Consider the following 19,633-nt stretch of genomic DNA (forward strand, 5'->3'; position numbering starts at 1 on the left):
TACATTATACTATGGTTTTCATTATAGCTTACATATTTCAAAAGTTTATACAGACAAAAGAAATGTAGACAATTAACTTGGGAGGTAGCTTGTAAGAGAACAACAAAGAGACTGAATGCTTTGCTTGATGTTTGTAACTATTGTATCAAGTTTGAAGAAAATGACTTTATAAGTTATTCTTTCTCTGCGATGAATGCTTTTCAAAATCAGCACAGCCAATAAACCAGATTTTTACCCTCACCTAATGTCTGTGCCACCCTCCAAGCAGAACCATTGTTCATTGAAACAGTTGGTGAATGACTTCATGGATCGACCATCTTAATACACACACCATTTCTTAAATGAATGAAACCTGTTCTCTGTGGGCTGAGAATGATAACAATCACTCAAGTCAAATAGCTTTGACCATAGCAGGAAATCTGTATCCAAAACTTGTGCCTACAATTCATTCCTTGGCACAGCAGAACTCTCATCTCTCAGCTTAGCTAGTATGGAGGTAAAATCCTTTAGTGATGTGAGGGTCATTGAAGTACAGCCTTATCACAATGAATTCCAATGTCTAAAAATTGTTCTTATTTGGGGCTTGTACCACAGTAAGAGTCAAGATTTTAAGCTATACTAAAAACAAAACAAAGAAACAAAAACATTTTTATCTATTTATGTTCATTTAAAAAATACTAGTAGTGATGTATTATTTTAAACTGTACAGTTAATATGTTTGGAGTTATTTCAAATTTATATTGAGAAAATGTATGTATTTTTGGTATTTCTGTAGACAAGCATCTACATAAGACTTCAATTGATTGTTGTTTTATATAAAACAATTTTTATAATACTCATTTTTATTGTTACATTATTTTATAAATTTTAAAGAATATGACATAATAAAAAAGATAGGTATTGCAGGTATTGAAGGGGGGTCTCTGGGAGGAGTTGGGGTACAAAAGGGAAACAAGAATGTGATGTAATTCTATTTATTTAAAATATGTTTTTAAATGTTAACAAATTCAGATAAATTGTAATCATGTATCTTTTCTCATCATAATGCAATAAAACTTAAATCAATAAAAAAGAAAAATATATATGTACTTACACATATATGTACATATATATACATAGATACATGTATATACACATGTACATATACATATATATGTTATGTTTATATATGCATATATGTGCATATACATGTCTATGATATATTTTAGGTAGATAGTAGTAATCCCTTATGAATTTTTCAGATTATCTTATTATTTTACTCTCTTCCTTCTGTATTTATCTTCTTCTCCAACCCTTTGTTAGAACCCCCATGAGATTTTTCCCACTTAATGCTTTGAAACACGTGTACCCTGCTATTTCCTTCTCAGTTGCTCTCCCTCCCACAGTATGGTCCCTTTTTACTTTCCTAATTTCTATGATTAGTCCAGGTTACATACTCATACCTAAAGATTTAGAAATAGTAACCTCAGATGACAGAGAACATGCAATACTTTTCTTTCTGGGTCTATAATACCTCATTTAGTATGATATTTTCAAGTTTCATCCATTGACCTGAGAGCTTTATGATTTCATATTTTTCCCTTGTAGCATATGGACCACATTTCTATTATCCATTTGTCAGTTAAAGTATATTTATGTTTTTCCTATTTCCTGGCTATTGTGACTAGAGCGATAATGAACACAGCTGAGTAAATATCTGGGAAGTAGGATGTTGGATCCTTTGGCATATCCTTTGGGCATATGCCAAGCTAGGTTTATATGGTAGATTTATTTTTAGCTTTTGGAAGATTATACACAATGATGTCTAGAGTAGCTGGACCAGTTTGCAGTCCAACCAACAGTGAATGAAGTTTCCCCTTTCTCCATTTTCCTTTCAGCAATTATAGGTTGTTTTTTATCTTTACTATTCTGATTCCAGTAAGACGAAATCTCACAGTTGTTTTGAATTGTATTTCACTAATTGCTTTTGCTAACGAACACCTTTATTTCTATTGAGAACTCTCTGTTCAGACCCAGACTCGGTTTTTGAATGGTTTCTGTTTACCTGACTTTTTTTTTTTAAGGTCTTTATGAATTCTGGATCTTAATCCTCTACCAGATGTGCAGACATCCCAATGAAAGGTGAGAATTCACCTTGGCATAACCACTTCTCAAAGGATTCACTTCCTTTTATATCACATGTGAAATTAAAATTTTATCCTATGAATTTAGAAGAGGAATATTCAGTCCATTATATTTTACTTCTGACCCTGCAAATTTCATGTTTTTTCTACACACAAGATACTCTCATTTCATCTCATTATCACATAATCATTTCCTGTGTTAACTCAAAAGCCTAAAGTCCAAAGTCTTATCTAAATGTTGTTTAAACAGATATGGATGAGAATCAAGATTAACTGTAAGACACGTTTTTCTCCACTTGTAAAACCAAGAAATCAAAACATGTTTACATCTAAAATCTAATGGTGAGACAGCTAGCAGCAGCATTAAACCTATAGTTGTGAAGATAATTTTCTTCAACTCAGTATTCTTCCCTCATGTCAACTAGAAAAGTGATGGACCCAGTAAGTTAGTTGGTCCATTGACAACTCTATTGTCTTACCTCGTATGGACCTGATAGAGTCCCATGGCTGTCTGGAGCATCCTTAAGAATCTAGGTTGAGATAGTGATGTTTTGTTGAGTGCAGTATATGGATCCACACATAAGAAAGTGAGGGTCATGGAGTATTGGAGAATACAGTCTCTTATGAAGACGATGTTGGCTACCAGTGGTCTTGCTTTTAAAATAGTTTTATCTCTAGACCTTCAAAATAGAATCCTGGCCTGTGATGGAAAGGCATCCCTGATGTTTTGTGAAATACCTTTGGGATTATTTTTATCATTGTTTTGGACTATAGATCCTGGTTTCGGGTCACCAGGTTATTTACTTAATAGCTTGATAATTAGACTTGCTTTCATTGAGATGGCAGATCCAAGTCCGTAACTTTCTCAAATTGGTTTCGGCTCCTCTGTAGCTTTCTCCTTTCTTCCAATATTGAACACAAAATTGTCCACAGGTTTATGTTCTCCTCTTTAATTGAAAATGTATCATTGTACCTTGTGTGGTTTGAATGAAAAAATGTCCCCCACAGGCTTATGCATTTGAACCCTTGGTCCCCAGGTGGTAATGATGTTCAGGAAGGTTCTGGAACCTGTAGAAAGTGGACTTTGAGGGTTTATAGACTTGTCCCACCTCCTGTCCATTATTTCTGCTTCCCATGTGTGGGTGAAATATGATCCCTCTGCTTTCTGACCAGTAGGCTGGCCTCTGCTGCTGCCATACCTTCCCCACCATGAAGGACTGCATCTACTCTGGAACTGTAATTGAAAACAAATGTCTTTCTCCTATGATTTGTTTTGGCTATGGTAATCTCTCACATCAACAGAAAAGTAACAAGTAGAAACCCCTTTGTATCCTTGATCTATCTTTATATTTGATTATGTGCAGAAAAAGAAAGCTTCACTCTAAATACTTTGATTTGAAGCTGCCAATCTCAATGTGCACAAGTTCAGTCTTTCAGAAACATAGTCACTCCATCCTACAATATCAAATTAAAAACATATTCCATAGTCCATGAGACCTCATCAGGATAGACTTTACCATCTATGTTATTCCTGTTTCTGACCATTTGTATATCTCTAAAATTGAAATTATCTTTACAGTCTCTTTTTTAGGGATTGGGCTCACCATAATTTCCTCTTGAGACCATTTATCACAATGTATATTTCTTTTTAGCATAAATGTTTAGCCCTTCTAGTCTCTACTTGTTACTTAGTTCCAATGATGCCCCGATATTTTAATCAGCACCCCCATTCAGGGTACTAAAATCTGTATTAGTTGGTGTGATACAAGGGAATTTGAACTGTTTTTATATTGATGATGTTGTCATGTCCTGAGCCTGAAGGATTGAGAACTGCTAGAGGATGATGAGTATTTTAGTTCATGTCTAAAGGTCCAGGAACCAGGAGTACCAGTGTCTGAGAGGAGGAAACGATTGTGCAAGCTCAAACAAGAATCACATTTTCTTTCTCTGTGTCTTTTGTCCATTTCGGACCTCTAGATTGAATGACACCCACCAATATTGGGCAAGAGAGCTATTCTTTATTCATTCTGCTGATTCAAGTACCTATCTATCCTAGAAACCACCTCAGAACTCACCCAGAAATAATGTCCTACTATAGCTTCTAAGCTACATGTAGTCTAGCCAACTTACCATGTAAAATCAACCACCACAGTAAAAGTTTCACGAGTAACAATATAAGCTCAAAGCTCTGTGGTTTAGACTGAAGCCATGCTTTGAATTATACATGGGCCATTTGTGTTGAAGAGTTGGAGCTGCAATATTGACTTTGGGAGGTCGGAGAACCTTTACAAAGGTGATGAGCCTTTAAGTCTTGGAGGTACACGTTCAAAAGGGATAGTGAGACTTTGGCCATTTCCTCTTCCTCCTCCTCACCCCTTCTCTTTTTTTTTTTTTTTTTTTTTTTTTTTTTTTTTTTTTTTTTTATAAATGAAATAAGTTTCTTCCCCTCTATCTCATACTCACACCATAATGTATTGTTTTATCTCAGACTCAAGGCCAATCATAAACTATACGTAGCCTTCTAAACTGTGATCCAAAACAACTGTCTAAGTTGATTATCTTAGGTATTTTACTGAAGTAATAGAAAGTTGACTAACACTTTCCCAAATAGTTCAAAATATATTATTTGTCATAATTTGCCAACCCCCCAAAGGACTTCTTTTATGCCAAAGAGACTTAAAAATCAAAAGTTAAATGTTCTCCCTGAAAATAACCAATAGCTAAGAGGTTAGATCCAAGGCTTATTCAAATTAAGGTGAAATAGTCTACATAGTAGTATGTTACATTCTTGTTCATTTAGTAAAAAATGCCACATGTGTGAATTCCCAGGTTTCCATAGTAAGTAAGGCCAGTAGGCCTTTGTTCCTGCTTGAAACCCAAGGGATTTAAAGGTAGTAACTTTGTGAAGCACCTGTATTAAAGGAGCTTAATGTAATTGCTTTAAGCATGCTTGAGGCCTCATTTCACAAAAACAGCCCTTCATTTCAGTGGGATTGTGATCAAATGACAATAAAAAAGACAAGGACTCAGAATGATCTCCTTTTACCTTCCCAATGAGCCACTCAGAGCTCAAGCACTGAAAATCATTGAGGCTTTTAGCTCCTCTTAGTTTTCCTGATCCAGTTGTCCCAGTGGGATTTCATATCTTTAGTCTTGTGTCTTGTTCTAGCTCCAAGCCCAACCCATAAAGATGATGAATGAAGAGCAGGTAGGGTTTCTGTGCTGTGTTCTACAAGAGTGGAAGCTCTCCTTATCATGAGCTATCTGAACTTGGAATTCTGACTGCAACTCAGGCTCGGTTGGCACTCACTCTGTAGCTCACGCTGACTTTGAAATTGAGGTGATCATTCAGTCTTTTAAGTGCCGGGATTATAGGCATTAGCCATAACTGCTGGCTTAGACCTACCTTCCCAAGGAAAAGATGTTACTATTAGCATTAGTATCAATGAGTATGGATATATTGAGAATTTTGGTTTCTTTGAAAACACAGAAATGTTATAGGAATATCGTTTTGTTTTGATCTCAGGTGTGGAATATGGGGCTGTTTTAGATTGCCCAATGCAGCTGACTATGATTTCCCTAGTGCTCTAGCGGGGGTGTGATTTTACCAGCTGCAGATGGTTTTGCAAGTATATGACATTTGGAAGTCTGAGTTAGGAGGGTATAAAAATACTAGAACCCCAAGAACTGCAAGGATGCTGCTCCTCTTGGTGTTGGTGTTGCTGTTGTGGTTGCTAATTGCTGAGATATCTTAATGAAGATTAACTTGCCACAAGGGACTCGATGTCCCTAATCAGCAGGAAGTAGTCTAATGAGATCAATGCCCCCTTTCCCCTCTAACCTTTCTTTCCTATCTAGTGATGAGGTGTTGGAAGGGTGGTTAAAAAAGCAGGGAACCCATTAAGTAGCCAAAGATCCAGCCACACATGGGCAAGGGTGACCAGAAGCATTTCAGTTATAAAACACCTGGCAAGTATTTTAATTGTGTGTATCTCTTCTCCATGCTTTCAATTGCCTCCTCATCTTATTTCTGCAATTTGCTCTCTCTACCATATTCTGAGACCTAGGAGGCTGGTCTTCATGGAAAAAATTTTTTAGGTCGTGTTTTATCCACTCTAACTTAGCACAGCAGGTCAAAATAGGAATGGAGTGAAATGAACACCTCTGTTTTTTCTGGTTGATACAGGGGTCATCTTCAAGGTTAGCTGAGCAAACGTCAGTTTTCAGATCAGAAAGTGGGTTCTCTGAGTCCCCAGACTTGCTGTGCCTAGATTTGTTGATTCCTTGCTATTCCTTGTTGATTGTTTTGAAGATTTCTTTGAATTCCTTTTATTCTTTTTTTATATATTTTTTCATTTACTCTTTGATTTTACACACACACACACACACACACACACACACACACACACACACACACTACACTATTCACCCCATTCTTATTCTGGTCCTCTCCTCAAGGATCTCCCACATCTCCTTCTTTCTTCATGTCCTTTGTGACCTACTTATCTTTTTCCAAACCATTGAATCCAGTTAGTGCTGTCCAAGTATGCATGGGTGTTGGGGCCATATACCAGAGCACAGGCATCCTACTAGGAACCACAGCACTAAAAATACTTGCCCCCTCCATGGTAGCCATCAGATGTCTGTAGCCCCTCATCTAAAGGCAGTCCCTTTCAAAGCCGCACGACATCCCTTTGATGACAGTTCCTCAAGTACTTGTTTTTATTGTTTTTTAATTATGAATGCAATCATTTATTTTTCTTATTTATAGACCCTTAAAGTATACAAACAGTGGACTATCACTGTGACTCTATAAAACAGTTTCAGAGACAACTGTAGATTTTTCTCAACGTGCAAGTGCTTTGTTGCTGTGACCAAATAAAACTGTAAATGGTGGAAGATCTGTTTTAGTTCCCCATGTAAGAGGTCTCAGCACTCAGCCACCAGTCTTAGTGGAGCTGGGTCTGTGTGGCGCAGGACATAATGGCAGAGAACTTGTTGTCAGTCATGGTAACACGGAAAGGAGTCAGAGATGTTGGAAGGAAAGGGCAGGGAGTATGGTAAGACATGTTATTGGAGTAGTTGTTTGGCTTGGGTTCTGGCAGCTCTAACAAGCTAGGCTCAGCCACTTGTCCCCATCAAGCCTATTAAACAGACAAGGAATTGTGAAAGCAGGGAAAGATTTATTCAATGTGTCACAGTGGGAAATAGAACAAAGAGGTCCGAGAGCTCCATTAAATCAGGGCCTTGTCATGAGGTTTAAGTTTGTTTGTTTGTTTATTTTTGATTGAGTGTCCTTTATATATTATATATTTTATTTTATTTTATTTTATTTTATTTTATTTTATTTTATTGGTCATTATATGCTTTAATTTTGCCCTCCAGTCCACTCTTCCCAGAGTTTTCACTCAATGCCCCCCCTTCACCTCTGAGAGATTGCACTGTCCAGAGACCACCCCACCCCACATCCAGCTTCCCTGGGGCATCAAATCTCTATAGGATTGGGCTTATTTTCTTCCACTGAGGGCAGACAGCACAGTCTTCTGTTGCATATGTGCTAAGGGCCTTGGACCAGCCCATGTACGCTCCTCATTTGGTGGATTAGTTTCTGGGAGCCCACAGGGGTCCAGATTAGTTGAAATTGTTGGCCTTCTTATCGGGCTGCCATCCCCGTCAGCTCCTTCAATCCTTCCCCCAGCTCTTCTATAGAGGTCTCTGACCTCAGTCCAATTCTTGGCTATAAGTGTCTGCATTGGTCTCAATCAGCTGCTGGTGGGGCCTCTCTGAGTACAGCCATTCTAGGTCCCTGTCTGCAAGCACAACATAGCATCAGTAACAGTGTCAGGGTTTGGTGCTTGCCCATGGGATGAATCCCAAGTTGGACCAGTCACTGGTCAGCCATTCCTTTAGTCTGCTCTATTTTTGTCCCTGCATTTCTTTTAAACAAGAACAATTCTGGGTCAAAAATTTTGAAGGTAGGTTGGTGTCTCCATCCTCCACTGGGGGACCTGTCTACTGGAAGTGGTCTCTTCAGGTTCCATCTCCCTACTGTTGGGCATTTTGGCTAAGATCACGCCCATTCAGTCCTGGAAGTCTCTCACATCCCAGGTCTTTGGTACTTTCTAGAGGTTCCTGTCACACACACCCCACCTGCTACTTCCCACCTTCCACTCGTGGCAGCAATATATTTCCATAATTGTCCTAGCACTCTGGGCATCTCTCCTGTCTCCGCCTTACCTGATCCTGCCCCTCCTCCTCCTCCTCCTCCTCCCCTCTCCCACCAAGGTAGGTTCCTTCTTCCCTCGGTCTCCCATACTTATTTTGTTCCCCTTCTAAGTGGGATTGAAGCATCCTCACTTGGGCCTTCCTTCTTCTTTAACTTCCTTAAATTTCTGTGGGGTGTATCATGGGTATTCTGTACTTTTGGCTAATATCTACTTATTAGTGAGTATATACCATGCATTTTGGGTATTTTTTGGGTCTGGGTTACCTCACTCAATATATTTTCTAGTTTCATCCATTTGCCTGCAAAATTCATGACATCCTTGTTTTTAATAGCTAAATAGTATTCCATTGTGTAAGTGAACCACATTTTCTGTATACATTCTTTGGTTAGGGACAACTGGGTTGTGTCCAGTTTATGGCTGTTATGAATAAGGCTGCTATGAACATAAGGAGCACATGTCCTTGTGGTATGGTGGAACATTTTTGAGTATATGCCAAGGAGTGGTATTGCTGGGTCTTCAGGTAGAACTATTTCTAATTTTTTGAGGAACAACCAGATTGATTTCCTCAATGATTGGACTAGTTTGCAATCCCAGCAGCAATGGAGGAGCATTCCCCTTTCTCCACATCCTCTGCAGCATGTGCTGTTGCCTGAGGTTTTTATCTTAGCCATTCTGATTGGTGTGAGGTGGAATCTCAGGTTCGTTTTGATTTGCATTTCCCAATGACTACGGATGTTACTAAGTTACTAGCAATGGAACAGCACACCTGAAAGCCCTAGAACAAAAAGAAGCAAACATACTCAAGAGGAACACATGGCAGGAAATGTCAAACTCAAGGCTGAAATCAACCACTTAGAAACAAAGAGAATAATACAACAAATCAATAAGACCAAGAGCTGGTTATTTGAGAAAATCAACAAGATAGATAAACCTTAGCCAAACTAACTAAAAGGCACAGAGACAAGATTCAAATTAATAAAACAGGAAACTAAAATAGAGATATAACAACAGAAACCAAGGAAATTTAAAATATCATCAGATCTTACTACAAAAGCTTATACTTAAGAAAACTGAAAAATCTAGAAAAAATGGATAATTTTCTAGTCAGATACCATTTACCAAAGTTAAATCAAGATCAGGTAAACTATCTAAACCATCACACATTTCCTAAGGAAATAGAAGCAGTTATTAAAAGTCTCAATCAAATAAAAGCCCTGGGCCAGATAGCTTCAGTATAGAATTTTACCAGACCTTCAAAGAAGAGCTAATACTAGTACCCCTCAAATTATTCCATAAAATATAAACAGAATGAACACTTTTCAATTAATTATATGAAGCCACAGTTACTCTGATACCTAAATTACACAAAACCCAAATAAAAAAGAACTTCTGACTAATTTTGCTTATGAATATTGATGCAAAAATACTCAATAAAATTCTTGCAAACTGAATCCAAGAACACATCAAAAACACCATTCACCATGATCAAGTAGGCTTCATCCCAGGGATACAGGAGTGGTTCAATATATAAAAATTCATTAACATAATCCACTACATAAAAAACTCAAATAAAAAAGTCACATGATCATCTCATTAAATGCTGAAAAAGCTTTTGACAAAAAAACAACACCCCTTCATCTTAAAAGTCATAGAGAGATCTGGAATTCGTGGCACATACCTAAACATAGCAAAAGCAATATAAAACAAACCAACAGCCAACATCAAATTAAATGGAAAGAAACTTGAAGTAATCAAACTAAATCAGGGACAATACAAGGCTGCCCACTCTCCCCATATCTATTCAATATAGTGCTTGAATTTCTAGCTAGAGACAACAATAAGACAACAAAATGAGATCAAGGGGATATAAATTGTAAGGGGAAAGTCAAGATACCACTATTTGTGGATGATATGTTAGTATACATAAGCAACTTCCAAAATTCTACCAGAGAACTCCTACATCTGATAAACAACTTCAGCATAGTGGCTGGATATAAAATTAACTCAAACAAATCTGTTAGCCTTCCTTTATACAAATGGTAAGTGGGATGAGAAAGAAATGAGGGAAACAACAAACTTCTCAATAGCCACAAATAATATATCTATATCTAACCAAGCAAGTAAAATATCTGTATGACAAGAACTCCAAGTACCTACAGAAAGTAAAGACCTCAGAAGATGGAAAGATCTCCAGTGCTCATGGATCTGTAGGATTAATATAGTGAAAAAGGCCATCTTACCAAAAGCATTCTACAGATTCAATGCAATCCCCATCAAATTCCAACACAATTCTTCACAGACATAGAAACCAATTCTCAACTTCATATGTAAAAACAAAAAACCCAGGATAGGCAAAACAATTCTCAACAATAAAAGAATTTCTGAGAGAATCACTATCCCTGACCTCAAACTGTCAGAACAACAGTGGTAAAAACCTCATGATATTGGTACAGAGACAGATAGGGAGATTAATGGAACAGAATTCAAGAACCAGAAATAAACCCACATACCTTCGGGCACTTTATTTTTGACAAGAAGCCAAAACCATACAGTAGAAAAAAGAAAGCAGATTCAACAAATGGTGCTTGTCTAACTGGTGGTCTGCATGCAAAAGAATGCAAATTGATCCATATTTATCACCCTGCACAAAGCTCAAGTTCAAATAGATCAAGGACCTCAACACAAAACCAGATACATTGAATATTCTAGAACAGAAAGTGTGAAATAGCCTTGATCACACTGGCATAGGAGAAATTTTTCTGAACAGAACACCAATGGCTTAGGCTCTAAGATAACAATTGATAAATGGGACCTTTTGAAACCGAAAATCTTCTCTAAGGCAAAGGACACTACCAATAAAACAAAACAGCAACCTACAGATTGGGAAAAGATCTTCAGTAAGCCTTCATCCAATAGAGGGTTAATATCCAAAATATATAAAGAACTCAAGTAGTTAGATTCCAAAAAAAAAAAAAAAAAAAAAAAAAAAAAAAACCAAAAATCAAAAACCAAAAAACGCAAACAACCCAATTAAAAAATGGGGTACAGAGCTAAACAGAGAATTATAAACAGAGAAATCCTGAATGGCTAAGATGCACTTAAAGAAAAACTCACCATCTTTAATCACGAGTCTTAAGTTTAAATAGCAGGCAAGATGTTTGTGTACCCAAACAGCCAAGGTACGGTCCCGCCCATTATTTAGTTGATGTTATCTTGGCCCTAATCTCTTCTCCAAGGTGATACATCAAGTTATCTGAACTCTGAAATCTCTTTCAGGGAGACAGTTCTTCTGGTGGGTACCAGGCACAGCTTTTCCCTTTTTCCAACCTGAGTATCATGGGAAATAACAGTTTAGAGTCCAATTGTTACACAAGTCTGGTAGCCTAAGGAAGGGTTCAGTATGTAGTATGTCTAGGGTACATACAGACACCTTCTTTACAGAAGTGACTCCAGTGATTTATTTCTACTACCCAGGCCCCACCTGTCATTTTTCCATAACTACCCATTAATGCCTTCAAAATATGAATCCTTCAAATGGTGAATCCATTGATTAGTTCAGCTCCTTCAAGATCTCCTCAGTTCCTAAAAGTCCCACTTCTGAAAAGTGCATTAGGGCACAAGCCTTCCAGGGTTCCTTCACAGCCAACCATAACCCTGAGAAATTCTTAAACTGCTGGAGTGATTGTATTGATGTTGCGTGTGTGCATTTAAAAGCAACTTTCCTGTGTAGAAGTGACATCAGAAAACATTTACAAAGGGCAATGACCTTTCATAAGGACATCTTATTAAGATGTTTTCCATTTTTTGTCTTGACTATAGTTTTTCTAATTAAACAATAAGGATTATTTATTAATAAGGCCATTCACAGGGACAGGCAGCAAACGGGCCTCTACATTAAACTTTTAATGCTAACTCTGTAATGGACATTCTGAAATACTACATAAAAAAACAATCCCCTCCTTTCTGCTTGTATTGACACAACTTTAGGAGGCTCCAGTGGGGCTGTGTGTATTCAAGGTCCTTTTCTCTGTAAGAGCCTTTTTGACCTAGATGAATAAAACATATTTCTGGCAATGCTGCCACCTTTAAATCCCCCAGTGTTTCAGTTAGAATTCCAGTCTGAATGTAAGAACATATGTATTTCAAGTTCATCTTGCTTTCTACAGAAACATGAACTTCATCACAGTGTCCTTAGGAAAATACTTGAGAAGAATAGCCTGGCTACATTCCTTTTTGCTTAATTGTTTTTTGTTACTTTCTCTGGTAGTTAGTGTAGAGGCCTTAGAATCAAGTGACCTGCATCTTTCACTTCCTTTAGCTCCCCCTGTCTCTTCTCTCCCAGTACTGAAGCAGTGATGCCAAACCTCTTCAGGCCACACAAGACTCTTTCCTTTCTCTCTCTTCTCCCACTTCCATCTCCTTTCTCCTAACCCAAGAGCTTCAGTTTTTAAGATCTCAGAGGCCTGCTCTAAGGACCTGAGAGAACCATCAAGGTCAGAAGAAACTGAACAGTGTAGTCAACCAGTTGACAATGAACATTCAAAGAGAATAAAGTTCTTAAATCATCTTTTCTCCTACTTGGAGAAATTGGAAAAATAAGACTTAGAAGGTAACCTCAAAGAAACAAAAAGGGTGGAAGAAAATCAGTGAAATTTAAAATATAAATGTCATCATTTAATAAAACTAAAAGTGTGATTCTTTGAAAATGCCGCTGTGATTCATGACCCTTTAACAAGACAAAGAAAAAGTAATTAAAGGCACATCCTTAATAGCAGGAACAAAGAGTACCACTGCAGACAGTAAATGGGTAAGAAGACATCACTGAAATAACCAAAGGGTCTGTTCAGAATCTGCAAACTGTCACATCTGACACAATATGAAGCCAATAACTTGAACAGCCTTATATAATCTCTCTTCCTCTCTGTCTCCGTCTCCCTGTCCCTCTCCTTCTTCTTCTCTCCCTCTCCTTCATCTTCTCTCCCTCTCCTAGTCCCTCTCCCTCTCGCAGTCCCTGTCCCTCTCCCTCCCCGACTCTCGACTCTCTCCTGTTTTCTTTCTCTCTGCCTAGTCCTTTGGATCTCTCAGCTACTGCTCCAGCACCATGCCTGCCTGCCTGCTGCCATGCTCACCAACATAATGGTCTTAGACCCATGAAATAGCGAGCAAGCCCCACAATTAAATGTTTTCTTTTGTAAATGGCCCTGAGCAGGTTTTTGTGCCAAGGCTGTAGAAAAAAAATTGACTAAGATTGGAGCAAAACAATTGTTGGAAGTATATAGTCTTTAGCAAAGGGCACCAGAGCAACAAGAATCATACATGAAAACATTGTTAGAAGGGAAAATGTTAGGCTCCACCTTAGACCTACTGAATCATAATATCCTTGGGCAGGTATCAAGCAATCCATTTCAAATTTTATTAATTATTTGATGACTTATACATTCAGACAATGTATTCCATAGATTTGTTACTTTTAATGTGATGAGTATTTTGTCTGAGTATGTGTGTGTGTGTGTGTGTGTGTGTGTGTGTGTGTGTGTGTGTACCATGTATATGGCTAGTGCCCATGGATGTCAGAAGAGGGCATTAGATCCCCTGGGTCTATCATTATGGATGGTTGTGAGACACCATGCAGGTGCTGGGAACTAAGCCTAGGACCTCTGCCAGAGCAACAAGTGCCCTTAACTACTGAGCCTTTGCTCCATGGCTACCCAGCCCTGTCCTTCAGGTGTTTTTGATGTACGCTAAGGTTTGATACATGCTAGGTTTAACAACCACCACCTGGTTAACTTTGTGTCTTACTATTTAAAGCAGGACCCTGGATGATCTCAGAGGCAGTTATTGCTCAAGCCAATGGGAATTCACTTCACGGTGTCAGGCTCTTTGGTCCCATGTGGTCATAGAAATTCTACCCTTCTCACTACTAGCTTAATACAAATATTAGACATTAGGAAAATTACAGTTCCATCCCAGGTCTGTCCATCTCTCACGTGTAAGCAGATCTAAATTATAAGCCCCAGTTCTGAAGGGAGAAAACAGAGCACTGAGCACTCTCGCCTGTGTGATTTGCTAACACTTACTGCATTTAAAAGCCATGTTCTTTCCAAATTATGTGTTTAACTCTAACTTCCTTTCAAAACTTAATCATTACACTCTGGACACTCCTTTTTCTTGTTTTTAAATTCCACTTGTCTCATGGTGCTTGCCAGACGGAGTTGAGAACGTCACTGCCTGTTTTAATGTCTCAGTGGGTTGCTATAACACAACTGCACAAGTTTCTGGAACCAAAGTCTGTTGCCAGGTGAAGCTTTCCATCTGAAACTTGAATGTGACATGCTTCCCCGTCACTTGGAATACTGTTATAATTAAGGGGCGGCGAACTCTCTTGCTTTGCGTTAGTGAGCGTATGATGTTTATTCAAACAGCCCGGTTTCAATAAAATGTCTAAATGTGTGTTGCCAGCACTTTCCCCATTAACTTTTAAATCCCTGTGAGATTCAAGGGAAATCCAGTTTGAATGTTTCTCATTTGTTTGCATGTAAGTCATCGGAGTATTATTTCGCTAGAACAAGTTCCCATCCAAGTTTGGGCATATAGCTCTTGAGATCTTCAGCAGGAGGATATTCATTAAAAGTCTACAAAATATAGAGTAAAGATGAGCTTTAAAAATTTGGACCACACTTGGCTTTGTTCCCAAAGTTGGCCTCAAACACCTTATGCTTGAGTTTATAATAGATTGGCAGTATTCTTTTACTATTCCAGGAAAATATGATCCTTCGTTTGGTACCCTTGACTCAATCATTCAGGCGGCAGAGAGGATGATGGCAAAGAATGAAAACAGTACAGGACACCCATATTTTAGCTTTAGAAAGAGGAGGCTTTATTTCCAGAAACATCCCCAAGACAAGGATATGTGTGCTTATCTGACACCAACACTTGGGAAACGGGAGGAACCTAGGGGCTTACTCTTGTCTTCTGAAAGCTATTCCTAACTTAACATATAAGGGCATTGGACTGCCAGAATTAATGTTTTTGAGTCAGATTAGAGTTGGGAATGTGACATTCTGTGCTATTAAATTAATAACAACATGGATCTAAGAAATGGTTCCTATTTGCTGTGAACACACTGTTAGAGCTGACAATGTCTGGTAATAAAAACGGGTCTATCTTATGTCTCTTCATGGAGAGACTTTAACAGAAGGATATGGCCAGAGATAAGAAGTCTCAAATAAGAGTAACTGTGGCTTCATAGAACGAATTGGGTAGAGTGCCTTCAGTTTCTATTTTGTGGAATAGTTTGAGGAGTATTGGTATTAGGTCTTCTTTAAAGGTTTCATAAAATTCTGCACTAAACCCATGAAGAGGTCTTTGGTCCTGTGAAGGTTCTGTGCCCCAGTGTAGGGGAATGCCAGGGCCAATAAGTGGGAGAAGGTAGGGTGGCAGGCATGGGGGGAGGAACCCAACAGGTGTTTGTTCTTGTTTTTGTTTGTTTGTTTGTTTGTTCCTGGGAGGGGAAACTGGGAAAAGAAAAATCATATGACATGTAAATAAAGAAAATATCTAATAAAAAAAGAAAAAAAAAGAAGTCTCAAATAGAAAACTGAGCAAACTGAGCTCAGGAAAAGCTAGTAGAATAGGAGGAGGCTACTATTTACAAGGTTAAAGCATCAAAGACCTTGTAGCTGAGGGGATCAGAGGCTGGAAGACAAGATCCTCTGGGGCCAGAGAGCAGGTCTCTAACAATCCAACAGTGATGCTATTCCACTGCTTTCTCTGAGACTGTCACTCACTGGAGGTTCCTGCTGTATAGAACTGGTTCTATGCTCCTGTTCAAAGCTAATGGTAAGAGTGACAGAATCTTCCATGGTAGAGAGGGACATCTTACTAAGAGATAGGTTCCAAAGTACATTCCCATTGAAATAGTTGTACTGGTGATTCTACTTCTTGATGCAGCAAAACAACCAGATAAAAACCACTTAAGGAAGGGAAGGTTTGTTTGGTTGACGTTTCAGTCTATCATGGTACAGAAAAAATGGAAGCAGGAGTATGCAATGGCTGATCACATTGCAACTACAGTCAGGAAGCAGAGAGTGACAGAAAGCTCGTCTTTGGCTTGCCTTCTCCTTTTTATTCAGCCCCGGACCAGGAATGGTACCAACCATATTCAGAGAAGCACTTAAACCCAGTTCAAAAGCCCCTTCACATTTATGAGCAGAGCCTTGTCTCATAGGTGATGGGAGATCCTGCCAAGTTGACAGTCAGTATCGACCATCACAAAATGAATGGCTGGTCATTAGTTCTTTTCAAGTTCAGAGGCCACACGTTTGCTTACCTTCTTACTCTGCTTCAGGCTCTAAGAACTTCATCATAGTCAGCTGTAAAATGGGCTATGTCTGTCTGCATGGCGTAACTGGGAAAATAAATAAGCATTAAGACATTTAGTAAGTGATAGAGCAGGGAATACATTTAAGCATTACATTTCTTCAACATAAACATTTAAAGTAAAAAAAAAAGGAAGGTAGACATTGCTTTTAATCCAGCCATCTTCTGAAGTAAATGATTTCTTTCTTCATATAATCAGTTTTATTTCTTAGCATTATTGCTATCTTAAACTCAGAGCACTAGAATTTTCATGTTTGAGCACATGAGTCAACCATTTCTCTTCTAAAATAGATTCACAATTACTAACACTAAGTTTTTTTTTTTTAAGAAATAAGTGTAAGAAGGAAGGAAGTAATCTTAAATAAAACCAGATGATTAAAAATAGTGCTAAGGATATTTTACAGCTGGATATAGTGATATTAAAAAGGAAGGCTTAACCATGTTTATAAAACTGTAAACAGAAATAAAAATCTATGTTGCTTTTTACTTTTTCCTGATTATATTGCATTTGTGCAGGTTCAAGTGATACTGTTTATAAAGTAAGAGACAATTATGGCACCTGAGACAGAAATATGCTTCTACTTCAGACCTGAATTATTTCTGAATTGAAATTGAATACTTGCTTCTCAGCATTATTAAGAAATAAATGTTATCTAGCAACTGAAGGGGGGGTTTAACGACAGAATTTCAAGTGTGTGGCTCTGGGAATTGGCTCTCCCCAAAACTTTGGACAGGTTCTGCTCTCTCAGTAGCAAAATGCCATTTGGTGCCCTTTTAATTTTTGTACTTTCATTTAGTAAAGCAACATAGAAATTCAATGAAAATCTATTACCCCTGGAGCTCATGTCTAACTCTTGCCTAATCAGAATTGACAGTGGGTACCTTCTCCTGACTTTTCTTCCCAGGTGGTTTTCATGACTTTCCCTCCACTTTTTCTTCATCAAAATGTACAGAACTGGCTTGGTATCCTTTGTAGCCCCCAAGGTGTTTTGTTCTGTAGCCTGCTCTATCACCATCACTAAAAGTGGGTGGCAATAGACTGTTTCCCCCTTGGGATATTGTTAAAATGGGCTGCCTTTATGTGTATTATTTTCTTAGTCAATGAGCTTTGGAAGACAAAAAGCTATCAGTCTGTTACCCAGTGGCTTGCTCTCACACACACACAAAATACCCTTAGGGGAACGCGGTGACTGGTAGAGGAGAAGGCATTGCTTCATGTTTCGGCTTCTTCCCATGAAAATGAATTGGAAAGGTAGAACTGTTGTCGTGTGGGGCATTCCAAGGGGAGTACCACAATCAATTGGAAAGGGAAATGTGAATTTGCAATAGCTATTTGGTCTTCCCACTCCAGTGGCAGAAACTGTTAAAATTGTATCTGGTCGGAAGCATTCATAGTCACAATTGAATTTCACTAGAAGTGTCTCACACAGTGCGGAAATGAATTCGGAGTCGGCATTCCATCGGCCCTTTAATGAATCTCAAGGACTCACACAGCCAACACATTGTCCCTAGAAGGTGTATTCCTTCTAGGGACAATAGAATGTATATATCTGTGACACACTCACATATATATCTATTTTCTCCCAAGGAAATGGTCCCAAAGTGAGGAACATTATTCTTTCAATGTAAGTGCCCTTGGGATGTCAATGAGGCATTTTCTAATCTTCACCCTCAAGTTACTATTTTTCTAAAGTGACTTTACAAAGTCAAGAACTGTTCTTAATATGGCTGCACTGACAGTGTATAAGGTTTACAAAAAGCTGTCACAGCGTCAATCAAATGTCAAGTCTATAGCAACTTTGCAATGTCATTCAGAGTTTACCTAGTAATGCACAGGATTTTCTATTTGAGGGGGCTCTGCAAATTTTAGGATATTTTTTTTACTGCCCCCTTTCACTGCAGTGGTGCATAATTTGTAGAAGGTCAACTTCAAACTGTACTTGTCAAAATTGATACATAAAAAATGTGTATGTGTGTGTGTAATCTGAGGAAAATAAAGAGAATTCAAAGGGGGTTTTAATACCTTCAATATAATCTTGTGATTAGGGAATACCATATTTAACTGTATTCCATAGTCCCAAGATTTTTAGACATTTCTATATTGCAACAACATGTCTGATATAAAAGACACAATTTAAACATTTTAAGCATGCAATACAGCAGCATTAAATACTTTCAAGTTGTTGTGTGACCATCACTACCTCTGTCTTTGGTACTTCTCTTGCCAACTGAAAGTCGGTCCTAGGATGCTCCAACTTAGATATGGGTTGAGTGTACTTCCTTAGTAGCATGTACTGAGGGATTTGCAGTACCGGTGATAGGCGAAGCCCACTTGGAGGCTCTTATGTCATGGAGGGCACTGCCTGCAGCAAGGAAGACACCCAAGGAAGTCTTAGAGAGTAGCTGTAGGAAGCACAAGCCTGGCTGCTGCCCCATCCCCACCCTCTTTGGGTTCCTGTGTTATTTCCTGCTCTTGTATGTCTCTCTCCCTTTATGATGTCATTCACCATGACGTGATATAATCAAGGGAGATATCCAGAACCTTGTCCTATTGGACAGTCAGCTTTCAAAACTGTGAGGTGTGTGTGTGTGTGTGTGTGTGTGTGTGTGTGTGTGTGTGTGCATGTGTGTGTCTCTGTTTCTGTGCATGTGTGTGTCTATGTATGTGCATATGTGTGTGTCTCTGTGTATATGTGCCCATGTATGTGTCTATGTGTATGTGCATGTATATCTGTTTGTGTCTCTGTGCATGTGTGTCTGTGTGTGCCTCTGTGTCTCTAAGTCAGAGGGCAACATTGGGTATCCATCCTCATTTTCCCCTTTGGTCAAGGCAGAGGCTCTCTTGTTAGCTGCTGTGTATTACTCTCCTTTGGGCTTCTGGAAAGTCTCACATCTCCCAGGAGG

General features: G+C 38.5%; 1 long non-coding RNA gene across 1 annotated transcript; it reads right to left on the bottom strand.

The window, feature by feature from the left end:
• Window positions 1–14,899: 14,899 nt before the first annotated feature.
• On the bottom strand, window positions 14,900–19,161 carry LOC116098267. Its single transcript, XR_004121762.1, has 3 exons — window positions 18,931–19,161; window positions 16,680–16,757; window positions 14,900–14,982 (listed from the first exon to the last, which is right to left on the bottom strand). It is a non-coding gene; the product is annotated as an uncharacterized LOC116098267 (long non-coding RNA).
• Between the last annotated feature and the right edge of the window lie 472 nt (window positions 19,162–19,633).

This window comes from Mastomys coucha, unplaced genomic scaffold (assembly GCF_008632895.1).
Source record: "Mastomys coucha isolate ucsf_1 unplaced genomic scaffold, UCSF_Mcou_1 pScaffold20, whole genome shotgun sequence".
NCBI classification, from domain to species: domain Eukaryota; kingdom Metazoa; phylum Chordata; class Mammalia; order Rodentia; family Muridae; genus Mastomys; species Mastomys coucha.